The following is an 18,641-nucleotide window of genomic DNA, read 5'->3' as shown; positions in this document are numbered from 1 at the left end:
CTCCACGGGTCTCCTCTTTTCAGGGACTGTGGATCGGGCGGTGAGAGGTCTGGAGGTCCAGGTCTTGTCAGTCTCTGGGCTCGGGCTCCGGCGGGAGGCGGCGGCAAAGCAGACGTTGATTCGCTGGATGGTGCTTGCGTTAGCAAGGTGGTCACTCCCTGACCACAGGGGAGATTTTCTTCAGTCTTCTGTGCAGCAGAATGTCGAAGTTCCCGTCTTCTTCTTAGTTTCAAGTTGATTCCAGGATGTCTTAAGTCTTAGGACACAGCTCCTACCTTTAAGCGGATTCTAGGGGCCGGACTACCTGCTAGGTCCCTCCCTATGGGTGGGACCAGGAAGGGGGGTGGTTACACCCCCAATCCTTTGTCCAGCTCGCCCCAGGCCCGGGACTGGTGTGCCCCAGGACCGGTTTGAACTGGCATATGCACCGAGGCTCCTTGTGAGCCACAGGCATGTCTGGTTTCTTTCAAGCCCTACCTGACCAATACACAAAATCCTGTCTGGGGTGGTGCACGCACCTCCCCTGGCAGGAAACCCTTTGTCCACACCTCCCAAGCTGGAAGGACTCCCAGCAGCAGGAGGGCAGACTTGTGTCTGTGGTGGCAGCATCCATTTTGTGGAGCTGAGGCTATGTCTGATTTTACCCGGGTTTCAGGTACTGTACATGTCGTGTCCCTCTAGAAGGGTGGAATGCTAACCCCGTCGCCAGAATTGGCGAGGGGTTAGTATTCCAATTCGTATGACACCTTACTCGACATGTTTTGATAAAGCCAAACCAAAGATAGCATTTAACCGCGAGGTTCATAATGCACTTAAGAGTATATGGTATGACGATATCTGGAAACAGTAGAAGGAAGTTGTTCCTACCACTGCAGACAGGCTCAGCTCATGCCAGAGCACCATCTCACATGGAACCAAGCACTCTGCCTTCAGGATTGTTAAGGCCTGCCATAGGAGTGACTTATAGGTTAACATGTGTTCCATTTAAGGTTAGGTATAGGTATACTACACCTAAGTAAGAGGTGGTTACACCAACTTACCCCAGCTGAGTGATCAGCCAGTTGTGTCAAATTTGTTAGGCCAAGCCTGGGGTGGCATAATACATGCTTCAACCCCTGGCAGGCCTTGGGTACACCAATGCCCTGGGTACCTAGTGTACACTGGTACAGGGGCTCACAGGGTGATCCACTTCCAATTGGTTATGCACCTAGGGTGCATAGTTTTAATTTAGTAGAGAGAACAGCAGGCTGGGGGTCTGATTGGCAGGCCCACAGCCTCAATATGTCAAAAACCAGTGAAGCAAAAAGCAAAAATTTGGGGTGACCATAGGATAGCAGACCCTACTCTCCTACAACTGCTGAGAGGCTATCTTGCCCATAGGATAGAATGGGGAAGGCTGTTTACATGCCTATCTTCCCATAAGGGCAAGATAGAAAATCCAAGTTTGGTATCTTTGTGTTCAGAATTTAATTATACATCTTTTTAGCAAGATGGTTTTTAAATTCACTGTGTGAGAATAGCACTTTTTAGAAAGTAGCTATTCTCCTGTTTAACCTTCCTGTGTGCCTGTGTGCTGGTTGGCTGACTGGTGTCATGTGATGGGCTAGGTGGTTTCAGGAGCCTGGATGAGTCAGCAGCAGGGTGAATAGGGAGATCTGCTTTAGATGGGTGGGAGGAGTAGTCCCTGGGTTTGAATAGGGCTGTCCCTGCCAAACACAAAGCTGGCTCCACCCCCTGCTGGCCAGGCTGAGGACTCTGCCTCTGCTGGCACAAAGAAGGCTCCACCTCCTGCTGAGCGTCTAACGACCCTGCCCCTCACTCTGAAAGGAACCAGGTGCTCCAGAGCAGAGCACACCCAGGAACCGGTTTGAGCAGGGGAATCCCCCCACTGGAACAAAGAGAGACAAAGACTTGGAGGGGTATAAGAAGAGGACCCCAGACACCTAAAACTTTAGATCACTTTGGAACTAAGGAGGAACCTCTGCCAAGGAGAAAGCTGAAAAGAACTGAAGAGGAGAAGACTGCCTGCTTGCTGTTTTGCTTTGCTGCCAAGGAGAGGGGAAGGACTTTGCTGTGTCCCCTTCTTTTGATTCTGATCTCCAAGGGCCTGAGAAGAGCTGGCTCCCTGTTAAGAAGTCCCAGGAACAAAAGGACTTCACCACCAGCTCCCCTGGAACTCTGCTGAAGGAGTTCTGACCTGCCTTGGAGTGCTTGCCCAGTCTTGGGGCCTCAGGAGGTTGTTTTGCTGTGTTTGGGAGCTGGGAAGCAGAAGCGTGAAAAAGAGTAACTGGTACCCAACGCATCATCCGATTGCGTGTCGCAAGAACGAGAGTGCGTGGAGAATTTCATTGCGGCGTCATCGCAGCACCCGGAGTCCCCGCATTGCCGAGTGCGTCGAGCATCGTCCCGGTGTGAGAAGATTCCTGACGCTGCGTGCGTCGACGCAGAGTCCCGTTCCATGGCGCATCGAGAGTTGCGGCGCCGAAAGTCAACGCTGCGCCGCGCATCGTGCCACATCAAAGAGTGTCGCATCGAACCTGTGCGTGAAGCTTCCCCCTAAGAAACCTACGCAACGAAAGCCAAAGTCATCGCATCCTCCCCCTACAGATCGGAGCCGGCGCATCCACCTCTGCTGCGTGAAGCAGGGCTGCTGCAAAGCCTCCCCAGGATCTCAGGAGTATCGCATCGCCTTTGCCATCTTCCTTGTTATAGCTTTTGGGAACCTTATCGCAACTACAGGTACTGTTGGGCACGAAAGTGTCGCATTTTGTGCATTGAGAGTCGCATTGTGCAAGACACTGACTTTTACATCCTGGAGTACTTTCTGCAAACTCTTGAACTATCTTTAAAGTAACCTTTTTGAATTATATGTTGGTTTTTCTGTAGTATTTGGTCTTGTGAAGTTTTTAGTAAAGATACCTTATTTTTCTAAAACTGGTGTGGAGTAAATCTGTGGTGTTTTCACTGTGTTACTGTGAGTGTTGGTACAAATACTTTACACATTGCCTTTGATAGCCTAGACTGCTCAGGCCAAGCTACCTAGAGGGTGAGCAGGGGGTATCTTAACAGTGTATCCCCCTTTCCCTGACTAGAAGCAAGGGTCCCTACTTGGACAGTGGTACCTACCCTGCCAACTAGAGACCCCCAGATCTAACAGGGACATATTAACAATGGCCTTATCTCCGCTTTTTTTGCTTTAAAAGCCAAAAAAGCGGAGATAATATTATCGCCCTATCTACAAGGGGATGCATTAGCGCATGTTAGCACCCGTTTTCCCGACGCCTCGCTTTGCATCTCTAATGAGATGCAAAGTGGGCGTCACTGGGCAGTACTGCCTGTATATTATCGCTGATGTGCACATTGCGATATTTACAAGGAGGCCCACGTATTTTAGCAGGTGTTAGTTTTTGGCAAAAACCGTGGTTTTCGCCAAAAACTTCCATCTGCTAAAATGCTGACTTAACTATATTTCCCATTGGGGGGTGGATTATGCTGATACGACCACAGGGTCGTATCAGCAAGGTTATCGCCGTTTTCAATGGAACATCACTGGAAAAACAGCGATGTTCGATGGAAAACATCGCTATCACTGGGATAATTATCGCCATTGCGCTATGCGTTGTTAATACAGCGCTAGCATGGCGATAATTATCAGCGATAGCCGACGATAAACATTTACACGCTGAGGACGGCCAGCGATAATTATCGCTGCCGCTTGATAATATGCCCCATATTTCGGTACGCACTGTTACCTACCTGTATATATTGTAAGATATTATAACCAACATGCTTAAACTGGTATTTACCTGTAAATACTTTGTTACCCTGTATTTTTGTATGTCTATGATATTCCGCACAGGGCTCGGATACCCGCGGGCCATGTTCTTACTTAATAACATTCTCAATAAATAAATTAATAGAATGCCTAGCGTTGGTGATTGTTAGGAATGCAGGAAATGGAGAAGAAAAAAGCTTTTTGCTCTAGACTGGATGGCCATTTTAACGTCAAGGCTTTGCGTACAAGCACCTACTGAAAGCATCCTGGGCAACCTGTTTAGCTTCTAGTTTCTATGATTTCTTAATGGGCCTTAGCTAATAGCCCATGACGCACCATCTCCCTTTCAGCCAGTTTCCATCTGCTGAATTACTTCCTGTTTTACGAGAGTTTGAAACGGGGTAGAGTGCAGTATGGTCTTCGAAAAACAAAACGTCTGCTGGGTCAGATTAGGAGTAAAAGCCGCAACGATATTAAATCCACGCTTTTCCAGTACACTAATTCATGTGTACTCTTCCTTTTTCTTTTTCAAAGGTTTTAACTTTGAGTTTTCAGGGGAAAGTAAATGTGAAAGCAGAAAAATTTCACTGTAATAACAAATGGCAAATTCCAAATAGGCTTTCCCTCCATACAACAGAGGCCATTATTGAGAGCTTGATGGAACCAAATACATCGACTGTTCATAAAGGATGTAAAAACACTTTTACTATATATACATTTAAATATACGTACATATTTTCATCACACAAAGCATCATAAAATGCGATGATACAGAAAGACAAGTCATACCAAGGACTGTAATTTAGCTGCGCATCTACAAGGACGCAGGTGTAGGTCACTCGTCGGGAAATTATGCATTGCATCTGCAGCTGGTCTAAAGTTTCAAAACATCTGGAGAGATAATTGTGAACATGTAAAGATCCACAACTTCAAATCTCTTGCAGTGCCCACAAGTCTGTGCCTGGAATACCTGGAACTGAAGATGAGGTATATATTCGAATTTTTAAAGGAACCGCTCCTGCAATAATATATGTCGTTACTGCCAGGAGACATCTATTTCTAGTGCGTGCTATTACATTATTATTATTACTGCTGGTACATATGTATTATTATATTATACTGCAATCTCAGAAAAAAACGAATCTCTAATGTTCCTACTAGAGTCCGTTGTGACATCTCTAGTCACTTGTAATAATGAAAAAATGTACTAAGCTATTGAAGTCAAGTTGTAATATCAGAATGCAGGCTTCCAGGGGCCAAGGTCAAAATAGGTCACAGAACATCAATGTAGCTACAATTTAAACCAAGTAAATGAGTAAGTGGCCTATTCTTTTCATAATCTGTTTTTCTAAAATGAACAGGGATCAGCAACAATGAGATATCTATGGCAATATGTGTGTACTTTGCCCATGCTATACAATATTACAGGAACACAGACTTTCTCTGCATGTTTCTACACATTCTGACCAAAAGCATTTTTTAAATCTGACTTACTTTAAACTGAGTCGTACATCTTATTGCAACAAATTGCTTATTGCATTTCTGTGTGTTTAGTTTTGCAGTAGAGTCTAATTGTATTCTTCATGTATGAAACATACTATCTCTTTTATATGAAAGAGCAATATGATGAAAAAGGAACACACCAGGATTTAAGTGGCTTGTGGGAAGGTTGATGGTGTGACCATTTATTATGAGTAAGGCTCCATGTTTTCTGTTTTTTACTGGTTTTAACAGATAAATACAGACAGAAAACCATTTATTTTCCTGTCTGTATTTATTTTTAAATTTGGATAAATATGGAAATTAAATTATTTTTTTGGTGAATCTAAATGCTGTCTGTCAGTCATGACTACCAGGCCAATAGCTCTACAGATGGAAAGGTAAAGGGCTAAAAAACAGAAAGGAATTTTAGTAAAGAGGCTTAAACAACAGTAGATATGCACACCCTTGATACAAAAATGTTCATGTTTTCATATTCGTGCATTGATTTATCATCTGTTGGTGTTCATATCATTAAAACCTAACAGGCGTTCAAGCTTGAATGCACATTTATGGTTACATAAATGTGGAATTATACTAGTTTCAACTTCATTTTTTCACAAACCTCAAAATAAATATGGATGAATACAGATAACATTAGCAAAAAATAAATATGGATGAATGCAGATGGAAATGTAAAAAAAACATAAACACCATAAAACTGGGAGCCCAAATTATGAGGAATAAAATACCATCTGGCTCTATGTTAAAAGGATATTGCAAGTCACTAAGGAGTTTCATGACCTTATAAAGGAACTTGGCTTTTGGCCCCCATTCCTTCATATGATCACTGACCTCCTCTGTCACTTACAATATCCTTGTAACGTGCAGCAGAAGGTACCTTATCACAACTATTATTAAAACTATCATTTGTATTATTATTACTGTTATATCTATTCATTTCAAGCATTTTGAAAACTAGCTTTAGGTATCAAGTCTTGATCACTATTAGTTTCTAAGAAACTATTCACACATCCTACAGCTAGTTATACAGGTTTTTGCTAAGTTCACAATTATGGTACAGGTTCATAAGGCCCTTGACTAGGCTAGCATTGTTCCTTGAAGGGCTACTTAGACTTGAATCAGAGTTCCAAAGCCCAATGCACAGATACACAGGAGTAGTATGTGGTGAAGTCCGTAGTGGTGTCCAGCAGCAGCACTGTAAGGGTCACCCAGCGCAAAGTCATAGGTGTCGTTAGAGCCCCGATTGGTGTAGTAGGTCTGCCCGCTGCCTCTGTATCCATAACTGCTGTACCCATAATGGTGGGGCCTTGCAACAGAACCCATGCCGTATCCAAGTACTCCGCCTGCGACAGCACCCATTGCAGCAGCTCCCGCCATCTTCATGCCCTGGTTAGAGCTGCCCTGAGGGCGATAGCCACCAACGCCCATTGGGGGAGCACCTCCCCGAGAGAAGGAGCCACTACGTGCCCATCCCCCGCTTCGCATTCCTCCTCCACCAAAGCCTCGCCCAGTAAAAGCAACATCACTGAAGGCTACCAGCAGCAGCACCACCACGATCCAGGATCCAGTGACGGGGTGGTAGTCCATACCTAGATTACTGCAGGAAGGAGTAAATATCAAGTTAGTGTATTCATTTTTTTTTTAAATATTTCATCATAATGCCGCAAAAAGCACTTTCTTTGAGCTTGAGCCAATCGAGTAACCATGTACACCATATGCAATAATATAATCAATGTTACAGAGCAGAATTTGTTGCTGCAAATATAAGTTAATGCAACAAACAACAATGTTGTTGTAAGCATCCCATCCTCGTCGCCAAATGTAACAAGTGAACACGCAGGTAAGTGAATAAGATTAACTTCTTTATTGGTTGAAACCATAGACGCATCCTCAGCTTGTCAGTTACAGCATCTCTCTGAACAGAAATCGAGCTTGTCAACATTCTAAGGTCGACTTCATTCCAACATTCTACAACTGTACCATAGTGGGGTAAAGGGGAGGGGTGGGCGGAACATACCAAGGGAGGAAGTTACAACAAATGTCTCAACTGGAAATCATTAAAACAGGACAGTAAAAAAACAGTGATACAAATCACAACGGGGTGGGGAACAAAAGGAAGGGAGACCACAACGATGAAATTGGAGTGAAAAAGGTATTAATTGTAAGCAGTTATAGCAGCACTACAGTACAATTAAATATACAATGACTATAACACACATAGTGAGCACTGGACGTGTTTAATGATAGTGAGCGGCGCAGTGACGCAAGAGTGATGAGAACAGCATGAAAGGCGACAAGGGGTAAGAGGAATGTGGTAAAAATTTACTAAAATATATATACAACATTGATGTTTTAAGATTCAGACTAAATAAATTGACCACAACAGCGCCCAAGTTTATGCTGGGTAGTCGACGGCGTTTCAACCTGATTGATTTCAGGTCATCATCAGGACAAAGGTCATTAGTTTGAAAGTAGTGTTGAACTAGATAGGGGTAAGTCAAGTATCCGGATCAGAACAATCAGGAAGTGGAAAACCAGCGAGGCGTCAGGTATCCGCATGCAAACCAAAGTTGATTAGGTACCACAGCGTGATGAATCGGGTAGATGCTTCATTCGTCCCCTGCCTAGCCGCAATGTGGAGGTTTTGTTCCTCTGTTGTAGCTCCGGAGAAAACTGAATGCCACTTTGCGACTCCGCTCCTGGATTTCTTAACATTTCAAACCTGCCTTGATCGCCTGACACTCGCATACATCGCTTGAAACGTCAGACCTCTCCCCAATTCATTGCGCTGTGATACCTAATCAACTTTGGTTTGCATGCGGATACTGTCCTGTTTTAATGATTTCCAGTTGAGCCATTGTTGTTTGTTGCATACTTTACCCAGTCTCACCTGGGTTAACGCCTCTTACTCCTGTATTGGTCTCTTTACAAATATAAGTTAAAGCATACTTCTAAAACACATTTGTCTAAACCTAAATTTGAAAGAAAATGTTTGGCAGTAATTAGTTTTTGAGGAAAATGGTCCAAATAAATATTTGTCACTGAGATAAATTGGGTTATTGGTTGAGCGGGGTGAAACCCTACTCAAGCAACAAGAACTCTTGTCGGAGTGAAACACAAGCAGACTCAAAATTAACCTATGCTTAACCCTCTGGTATTTTGGCACAAACAGTCAGGTTGAACTTAGAGACAATGTGTAAAGTATTTATTCAGCACTTCAAACAGTAATAAGGTGGAAATACAAAACAAGCAAAATCCCACATCAATCTAGAAAAATCAGATTACACTTCAATAAATAATTTAAGACCAAAACCACAAAAATTTAATTAGTAGGACCAAAGATATGCAAGTTTAAAGGTTTTGAAGAAAAAAAGCGCTTACAAACAAGAAGCCCCAATTGCGTTTGTCTGGTAACGGAAGACTGGGTCCAAGTCACCAAGTCAGGCCAACAGCGATGGAGCGCAGGCTAGATACAGGACTGAATTCAGTCCACTGTTGAAAGTACATTGTGTCCTGGGCATATAGATGCAAAGTCCTTGTGTTGGCCTGTGTGGCACAAGCATCAAGGAGCCTTCAACAGTAGCTTGTGGTGCGAGGTCCTGCATCAAGATGCGTAGCACTGTGTCCATACTGGTGAAGCCACTGATCAGGAGCTGCGATGTGGTCGTCGGGGTGCATCGCGCTGTGTCTAGGTCGATTAAGGCACTTGTACTGCAAGGACTTGCATAGAGATGCATCACACTGAGTTGAGATACGTCGAGCTGGGCTGGTTGTTGCATCGAGATGGGTCACACTGGGTTAGTGCTTGAGAAGCCTCTGAACAGAAGATGTGATACGTGCTCCTGTGTTGAGGTGCACCAAGATGTGTAGAGCTGGGCCGATTTTCAGGGTCGAGATGCTTCACGTTGGGTCGGTGCTGCAAAGCCATCAAATAGAAGATGCAATGCGCAGTCCTATGTCGAGATGCGCTGACTTACATCTGCACAGAGAAGCCTGTTAAATCCCAGGTGATCAGAACAGGAGGCCAGCCAACTAGTCCTTGGAGTCACTCTGGTAGTCCTGGATTCACTGGTAGGTTCAGTCCTTCTTACTCAGGCAGCAGAGCAGTCCTTGCAGGCAAGGCAACAGAGCAGCAGGCCAGATGTGCAGTCCTTCTTACAGCAGAGCAGCAGGACAGTCCTTCCTCTGAGACTTCCACAGGTCAAGTAGTGGCCTGAAGATTTAGGGCCTGAGGGTCGTCTTTTTACCGAATGCCCACTTTAAAGTGGGAGCAGCTTCTGGAGTTTTACTGCTACAGAGATGTCTGGAATTTCATGCCGCCCTGCTCTGATCCTAGTCTGTCTGAGGGAACAATAGGCTATTGAAGTGCTTTATGTGTGAACTGAGCCAGTGCCTTTGAAGTGAAAGTGTGGAAGGTGAGAGCTTCACAACCCTCCCCCTATCCTGCCAGAGATGACCCATCCTGCCAACATCGAGACCCTTTATTGTGATGCTGTCTGTCTGGAATGAATATGCCTCATTAGAATGCATGCCTTTTCTCCGCATGCAATTACAAGTTGTAACAACGCTACCATAACCCCCAAGTCGTAACAGCGACTTGCTCCAGGGGGGCACTGGATATTTGAATACTATTATTTACTATTCCAACTCTAGTCTGTGCAACAGTAGAGAAGGTGTTGGATTTTAAATCCAACACCTTATGCCCCCTGGAAGTCATTGTAACGACTTGTGGCGTAATGGTATGCATTGTAACGACCACGTTGTAATTACATGCGGAGAAAAGTATTTGTTGTAAGCTCTGTTTACCGTCTGGAATACAGAAAGGCCTACTGCCAACTACACCTAGTGACGTGACACAGGAACAGGCTGCAGTCGCCAAATGGATAGAACAAGAAAATGCCAACTTTCTAAAGGTGGCATTTTCAGAACTGTGACCTACAATCTGACTTTAACATTAAAAATTGTTTTAAATCACAATTTCTCAAACACCAACCATCACTTTCCTACCTGCTCCCAATCAAACGTTATAACTTATTAAATGTAATAAGGTAGCCCAATGCTATCCTATGAGAGTCGTAGGCCTTCCTGTAGTAAAAAACTAATTTGAGAGTTTTTCACTACCAGGACATTTAAAACTTAAAAGTACATATTCAGCTTTTTAAATGTACAGCACCCTGCCCTATGGGCTGTTTAGGGCCTACACAAGGAGTGCCTTATATGTATTAAAAAGGCAGAGTTAAGCCTGCCAAAGGGTCTATTTTTCCAGGTCGAAATGGCAGTTTAAAACTGCACACACAGACTGCAATGGCAGACCTAAGATGTTTAAAAGGCTACTTAAGTGATTAGCACAATGAGTGCTGCAGGCCAGCTAATTAATAACAATAAACAGGGTCAACCCTATGACTCTAAGAACCATGGTAGTGTAAATATGTGTCAAATAATGGGTTCTCCCACGAGTGATCCCATTATCTGATACATATGCAGGTCAACCAGTAGCATTTCATTTATAGGCCCTGGGTACATGCAGTACCACTTTAATAGAGACTCACAGACAAAATACATGTGCCAATGGGGTGAAAGCCAATTTCACCATGTTAAAGAGAAAGCACAAGCACTTTAACACAGGCTAGCAGGGGTAAAGTGCACAGAGTCCTAAAAGCAAACAAAAATGAACTCGGGAAAATAGGATGGGCGAAGGCAAAATGTTTGGGTGTGACAATGCAGAGAAGGCAAGTGAAACAGTCACCCTAGAAACTAGGGGTCAGATTTACAAGCCCCCTGCACCACCAGTATGTCACTTTTTGTGACGTACTGGTGGTGCATGTTACTGCTCCATATTTACAAGGACAGGAAAACCAACCCTGCGTGGCTTTTCCTGTCCTTGAAAATATGGAGCTTTACATGCAGTACTTTGCGTGAAAGGGGAGTTCCATGGGTGTTGCTGTGGGTGTTCCCACGCTACACCCATGGAACAAGACACATTTCCAGATTTACGAGGGTTCGTGAATCTGGAAATGCATCAGTATGCTACTGCACCCTAGGGGTGGCGTAGCGAGGCGCAACGAGGAGAAATGTTTTCATTTCTCCTCGTTTTTTCCTCTTTCAATGCATGCTGCATTCTGCAGCACACATAGGACAAGGAAAATGCCTGTAGTGATTGTTTTTGTGCACTAAAACAATCTCCCCATGATGCAGGCACCCTTGCACCATGGTACATGGTTGCCTGCACCAGCGCATGGCAGCAGTTTGTGCGCCAGCGCAGGGGAGAGCACAGGAATGCGACATATTATTGTAAATATGTTGCATTCCTGTGCTTTGGAAGTGCCGCAGCGTGGCGCAGCCAAAGGGCTTGCGTTGCCGTGCTGCGGTACTTCCTTGTAAATCTGCCCTTAAGTTTTCTTTAACCTCTCAATGCATAGCACATTTCGTAGATCCTAAAGGTAAGCATTCTGAAGTTTTCAACACATGCTACAAGAGTTTGCTCCCTTGCCATTCTTTTGACTATTTAAGATTCGATAATTCAGAATTTATCCAAGAGTCTAAACACTCAATAGACATCCTTGGTTAAACCAGTCCTTTTAACTAATTTGTAACTTGGCTATGCATCAATCTTATTGGTTTAAATGGTCACTTTTTAAGTAAGAAAAATACCCATATTTCCCGATATAAAGTAGCTTGCAGTTTTTTATCCATTTTTCTCAAAAACAGTGGTCAGATGGTTTTCAATACTGCACTTAAAACAGTACATTGTATTGGCATGGTACCAGAGAATCACATTTTCAATATCGACATGCAAAAATATTGTGACCAAAATATCGAAAACCTAAATATTGTGATGGATAGTGCATATATAGGGAGGTATAGGCTTACTATACTTAACTCCCCATATATGTTTCTTGACAATCTATGCATAGAATTAATGATGGTAAGTCTACACTCAAAACTATTTACTTACAGTCACAATATTCTGGTTGTTGATATTTTGGCCAGCATAGTATTGCATGTGGATATATTTTTTTTACTCGATATTCTAGTATACAAGCCTTTTGTCAGACCAGTCCTGTAATGTTTCAACCTAGACTAATGTAAATTGCCAGATTTTAATACTGCATACGCATGGTGCTCAAAGGAGAGATGACTATTAAATACATTACACTGGTTCTTCCCAACCGTCTCAAAAAAGACAAGTGGGTCAAGGAATGTGTAGCCTAGTAAAATAAATACATTTCAACAGCTTAAAGCAGGACTGTATTCTTTTGCCACAATCTAGATGTTTCCCTACGGTGGTGGTCGTGATTCCAAATAGGCTGGTAATTCTGTTTTATGAACAAAATGGGATTCCAAATAGTCCAGTACGTCCAGTCACATATCCACCTCCATTAGCAGATAGAAATATGCAAGTAACATGGGCTAGAATCTGGAAAAAACATGGGTAAAGACCACTTCCTCATGTTATGCCATAATCCTGATGTTAGAATTCATAATCACGTGGTTAAGGCAAATGTATGCCACATGGTATCAGTAATAGTGTGTTGTATTAGCATGCCTTTTTACCAGGCAATGTGTAATCCCTAAAGTTTTTTGAAAACGTATACCATCCTACTATGTGCACATGATCTTGCTTTAGACCACAAATAGTTCTTCAGTGGCAACTGGTATGCTTACATGTACACTGCTCTAGGAATAAACTAGCTTTTACTATAACTAAGATGCAGTTCCTCCCTTTTGTGAGAAACTAAACCTCATTCAGCTACAAGCTGGGAAGCTTTGCCTTGAGTGATGATGCGTCGTCTGGGCGGGCCGCACTTGATGCAATGTCTGCAATTAATGAATCAAGACTGAATTTGAATTGTGAGCCCTGCTGACCACAGTGTAGGTCGGAGGCAGTGGTCAATATTTAGGTATGGTACTCAATGGGAACCTTAAATGGAATGTGCAAAAGGAAGTGCCCACAGATAAAGATTTGGGCATCACAAATAAGATTATATTTTCTTTTCAGGGGCTTGTGGTTTAAATGCAAACATTTTTCCAGTTGGCCAATGTGGCTTTGCTCCTATAGTCCTGGACAAAATGTAAGACTTTAGGATAGAGGAAAGTAAATAATGGGAAAAACATTGTATCATTTAACAGCAGTTGCATTGAGGCTTCGTCACCTGGGCTGGGCTTGCAAAGATTGAGACATGAAACAGAAGCTGCAGGTATAATTTTTGTCCACCTTAGTAAATTGATGTACTCCCTCTTTAAAGGGTTATTCTTTTGGGAGCTGGAGAGAGATAGTGTTATATTTGTGTAGGCTGTCACAAGTGTAGGGCAGCAGCACTCACTTTTGGAGAATATAACTTATTTTCCATTATTCAGACTTTGACCCAGAGCAAGATATAGAAGTGCAGAAAATGGAGAAAGGAGGAAGAGAAATCTAGGTAAACCATGAAGGAGAAAGCAGTAATAAAAAAGAGCCTATAAGTCTAAGATAAGGAAACAGGTTGTGTAGAATGGTGGAAGAGCCTTAGATGGGGATGTGGCTTTGTGTCAAAGATGACCTGCGCAGGTGGAGCTAAATAGCCTGCCGACTGGAGATTTCCTTCATGTTGCTTTTAATTGCTGCTTAGAGAGAGGTGTAAAAACTACTTACTGCTGCTCAGAAGATAGGTTGATCAATTTGGTCCACCTTTAAAGAGGGATGGTGCTTGTTTATATATGTTGTACTATGAAAACTATCTGAGCAACATTTAGCGGTCTACTCTGATAGTCATCCATGCTTCTCTCAGCTCCTCTCAGTGAAGAAATCCTGCTTAGAATGCAGTATATGTATATCCTACTTCATTTTGGATTTTAAGGCTACCCTACAGTATCTTAAATATTTGTTAAACAGTAGTATGATTTGATCTTGTAACGTTTTCACCACAGAGCATCTGCCATTTGGAGTAAATGCTCATCTAATATGTGTTTCTACTTGATTTTTTGCTATATTTAAACTGCTTCTACTGTATTTAATATGGCGGTTTCTTATCTATCTTGCCATAAATTCTTCCATTATTCACAAGGTGTGTTACTTGTTAACAGTAACAATGCATCGGGTCGCTTGGTGGCAGTAAATCCTCCAACCTTCCACTTTATTTATCGCACTCTTTTTATTGACAGAACAAAATGACATGAAAATTGAAAGAAGCAGAAAGTTTCTAAAATGTCTTCTGAAGCCTCTTCATATATTTATATATATATTCACTGAAAAAAGCATAGGTTTCAGGCCTGATATAGTTAGGAATTAGCATTTAAAAAACCTTTGAAATTCACTGAAAAAACCATAGGTTTCAGGCCTGATATAGTTAGAAATGAGCATTTAAAAAACCTTAGAAATTCACTAAAAAAACAATAGGTTTTAGGGGTGTTATAGCTAGCTGAACATTTCACTCAAACAAAACCATTGAAATTCCTCCGATATAGTTAGTTGTACTAACTACATCTCGCGCGCCCGCAATCCACTGCTGATGATGTCACATATTACATCATTCATGACATGGTCAGTGACATCACTGATGACATCTCAAATGACATCACTGTTATTGTTATCCTTTGGCAGAAAATTCACTTAGCAGGTAAGTAGTGTTATCGCTACTTTTTCTTACTCAGTGGTGGATCCTGGATCCAGCACTGGCCAATCTCCTGTAAACAGTTGAAAGAATGTGTTTAAGTCATACAGACGATTTTTTAGGAATATTTTTAGTTTGTGAAAATAGACACTTAGAAACTTTTCTGGTGAAAACCACACAATGGATTCCTATGGAAGGAAATACAAGTTACTAGTAAGTACGCTTAGAATTACTTTTCAGGGTCAGTGCTGGGCTGAAAGATGCAGCCCTGGGTTCTCTCCTGATAACAGGTGAGTAAATCGGAATTCGTAGTTCGGCTGATTTTAGAGGAATATTTGTACAATGGTGAAGGAAGGGGGCGGGCCTGAGGTGACATGTGCAAACACGCCCTGTGGTGCGTTTTAAGTTGGGGAATTAATTCCTCTTCAATCCAGAGGTCCCCTGGGGGCCAACTAGCCCACCAAGTACCTCCAGTATGTGCCAGGGAGCTGCGTTGCGGAGAGGTGTTCAGAGGCCACGCCCCTTTTTACAACACTCTGCAACGCAGCTCCGTGGCGCTTACTGGAGGTACCTGGTGGGCTAGTTGGCCCCTAGGGGACCTCTGGATTGAAGAGGAATTAATTCCCAACTTAAAACGCGCCACAGGGCGTGTTTGCACACATATCACCTAAGGCCCCACCCCCTACTTTCACCACTGTGCAAACGCACCCCGTGGCGTGTTTTAAGTTGGGGGATTAAGTCCCCTTGAATCCTGAGGTCCCCTGGCGGCCAACTAGTCCACCAGGTACCTCCAGTATGCGCCAGGGAGCTGCATTGCAGAGAGGTGTTCAGAGGCCACGCCCCTTTTTACAACACTCTGCAAAGCAGCTCTGTGGCGCTTACTGGAGGTACCTGGTGGGCTAGTTGGCCCCTAGTGGACCTCTAGATTGAAGAGGGATGAATTCCCCAACTTAAAACGCGCCACAGGGCATGTTTGCACAGTATCACCTCAGGCCCCCGCCCCCTACCTTCACCACTGTGCAAACGCGTCCTGTGGCGCGTTTTAAGTTGGGGGATTAAGTCCCCTTGAATCCTGAGGTCCCCTGGCGGCCAACTAGGCCACCAGGTACCTCCAGTAAGCGCCACGGAGCTGCGTTGTAGAGAGGTGTAAAAAGGGGCGTGGCCTCATTACACCTCTCTGCAACGCAGCCCCCTGGCGCATACTGGAGGTTCCTGGTGGGCTAGTTGGCCCCCAGGGACCCCCAGTATTCAAGGGGAATTAGTTCACCCTCTGCAAACATGCCAGGGGGCGTGTTTGCAGAGTGGTGTAAGGAGGGGGCGTGGCCTCCGGCCCGATCCCAGTCTTTTTTTTTTCTTCTTTTTTTTTTAGAAGGGTGGCTGTATAGCCCCCCTTCTTTTCCATTTTTTTGGCCCTGGGGACCCCATCCCCCAGGGCCTGCCCCCAATTTTTGTTTATAAAAAAAATCGGGAAGGGGGCCGCGTGGCCCCCCTCCTGAGGCCATAATTTGCCCCGGGGACCCCATCCCCCGGGGCCTGCCATTTTTTTTTTTTTTGGGGGGTTTAATCTGGGAGGGGGGCCGTGTGGCCCCCCTCCTGAGGCCACTTATGGCCCAGGGGACCCCATCCCCCGGGGCCTGGCCTCTGTTGGGGGCCGTGGGGGGGTCCCCAATCCCCCCACGGTCCCAGCCGGCTCCCCGCGTCCTGCGGGAGCCAGCATTGCTTTTCCACATGGGGAGCAGCTAACATGCTGCTCCCCATGTGGAAAAGCAATCAGCTTTGCTTCATTGAAGCAAGAGCAGGTTTCCCTGCTCTCGCTTCAATGAAGCAAAGCAGTTTGCAATGACAGGGCGGGAGCCGCGAGGCTCCCGCCCTGTCATTGCAAACTACAGTGTCCCGGGGGTGGGCACCACGGGGCACTGCAGGAGCCGGCCCTGGGGGGTGGCGGTCCCCATGTCATGAGTGATGTAATATGTGACGTCATCAGCAGTGCATTGCAGGGGCGCGAGTTATAGTTAGCTGAACTAACTATAACAGGGGAATTTCTAGGGTTTTGTATGAGGGAAATGTCCAGCTAACTATAACGCCCCTGAAACCTATGGTTTTTTCAGTGAATATATATATTTATATATATATATATATATATATATATTCACTTTTCAACCTCTGTTGAAAACTGAAGAGCCTAAGAAATGATCAACCTTCTACAATTGCTGCATTGAACAATTCTATTTTGGATCAAAACGTAGACAAATAAAATGTTGAAACAAATTGATGACCGGTGGGTTGCTATGCAGAGTAGAACTTTGGAAACGGAACAGCTGATTAATGATGCTAAGATATTACTTCTAGAATTACTAGCATATAACATGATATCCAACAACTCCAAAACATATATGAGAGAAAAAGAAGTGGCATAGAAATCTTAGATTGAATGGTTTGAGGGCAGAGGTGGTGGGAGACAATCTTCTGTGATTCTTTTTAAAAACAATTCTCCCTGACTTGATAGGCATTCCTAAATCTCTACAACTGAATAAATGGAGAGTTTTTGCATAGGGAGAAAAGCTGTCACCATCTCCAGGCATTCCTGTAAGTTGGAGTTGTGGGGGGTTGCTAATGTAGGAAGAAATTTCATTGACATAAATGTACCATGTGAGACCAAGGGAACGATTATGCAAATAAGCTATGTCATGGAAGCATTGAAGTGTGGTGAGAACATGGTCGAATCTTGGGTACTCTGCATGTTATCTGGTTGAATTGTGATGAATAAGGTGTCCTATGTGTTGCATGAGGTTAGTCAGTGAGGAATGAGGTAACTCATCTGAGTGCTGACCTCTTAATCCTTATGCTTTTAGTTTGGAAAGCAGACAAGATGGGTACCACGTTGACAGGTCCTGTAGGATGAATATACCAGGACTGCAGCTGTTAGTTATGGGGCGATAGATTAGTCTATATTGATACCGGCCCCCGGTTAGTGCCAATCTTAAGGCAAAAGATTACTTGGGTAGAAAACATGTTTCTAGGTGGTTATTGAGTTGTTTGTATGAAAAATGCAACCGCAAAGTTTCTTGGTAGACTATGTTAGATGTGGGCTTGTTTTGTGGGGTCAGTTTGTTCAATTGAGGGTTTCTTCAAGGGAATTTTACTTTGGTGGCTTTGATTGAACTGAAGTTACCCCTAATTGAAGCGAAACAAGGGAATGGAAATGGAAGAGTTCCAAAGTGAAGGTATAGGTGAAGACTATTTTAAAGGTGTCAGGTGTGCATGGGTCCGGTGAGGCCCAGACATTCTGCTTCAAGACTGGTTAGTTTTTACAGGGTGATCTGCTGAAGTTGTGTAACAGCCAGTGGATTTTTCTTTTCGGAATTAAATAGGCTGTTAGGTTGGCAGTGGTGCTGGTTGGTGGGTGCATGGGTGTGGATGTATGAGGGATACTTTAGTCATGATGTACTTAGCTAGCTTGCAGAGTTCTTGAGGAGGAGATTACTTGGCTATAGCATCTAGGTTGTGGAATTCGTTGATTACTTTCAAGAGCTCTCAACCTCTGGGTGCATTGAACTAATGATCCTATGTGTAGTCTGACACTTTGCATCAAAAGCTGCTGTCTTCTAATGCCTCTGTTGTTAATGGAGCAACAGTTTGAATTGAATTGTGAATGATAAACATTATTTCTTCTGAAGAAGCCCATTTGCTCTTTTTAGTTTCCTTTGTGGCGGTGAGCTGCTGCATGGGTGACAGTTTCTCAAGTGGTGTAACTGTATGGAAAGCTTTGGAAG

The 18,641-nt window shown here is 43.8% G+C and overlaps 1 long non-coding RNA gene across 1 annotated transcript in view; it reads right to left on the bottom strand.

Annotated features, from left to right (window-relative positions):
- Positions 1–4,458: 4,458 nt before the first annotated feature.
- Positions 4,459–18,641, bottom strand: part of LOC146784411 (uncharacterized) — a 57,233-nt gene continuing 43,050 nt past the window's right edge. Inside the window, exon 2 of the long non-coding RNA XR_014970678.1 lies at positions 4,459–6,875. This is a non-coding gene — a long non-coding RNA (uncharacterized LOC146784411). The remainder of the gene's footprint in view (positions 6,876–18,641) is intronic.

This window comes from Triturus cristatus, chromosome 11 (genome assembly GCF_964204655.1).
Source record: "Triturus cristatus chromosome 11, aTriCri1.1, whole genome shotgun sequence".
Taxonomy (NCBI): domain Eukaryota; kingdom Metazoa; phylum Chordata; class Amphibia; order Caudata; family Salamandridae; genus Triturus; species Triturus cristatus.
Note: the sequence above shows the minus strand (reverse complement) of the source record. Positions and strands in the feature narration are given on the sequence as shown.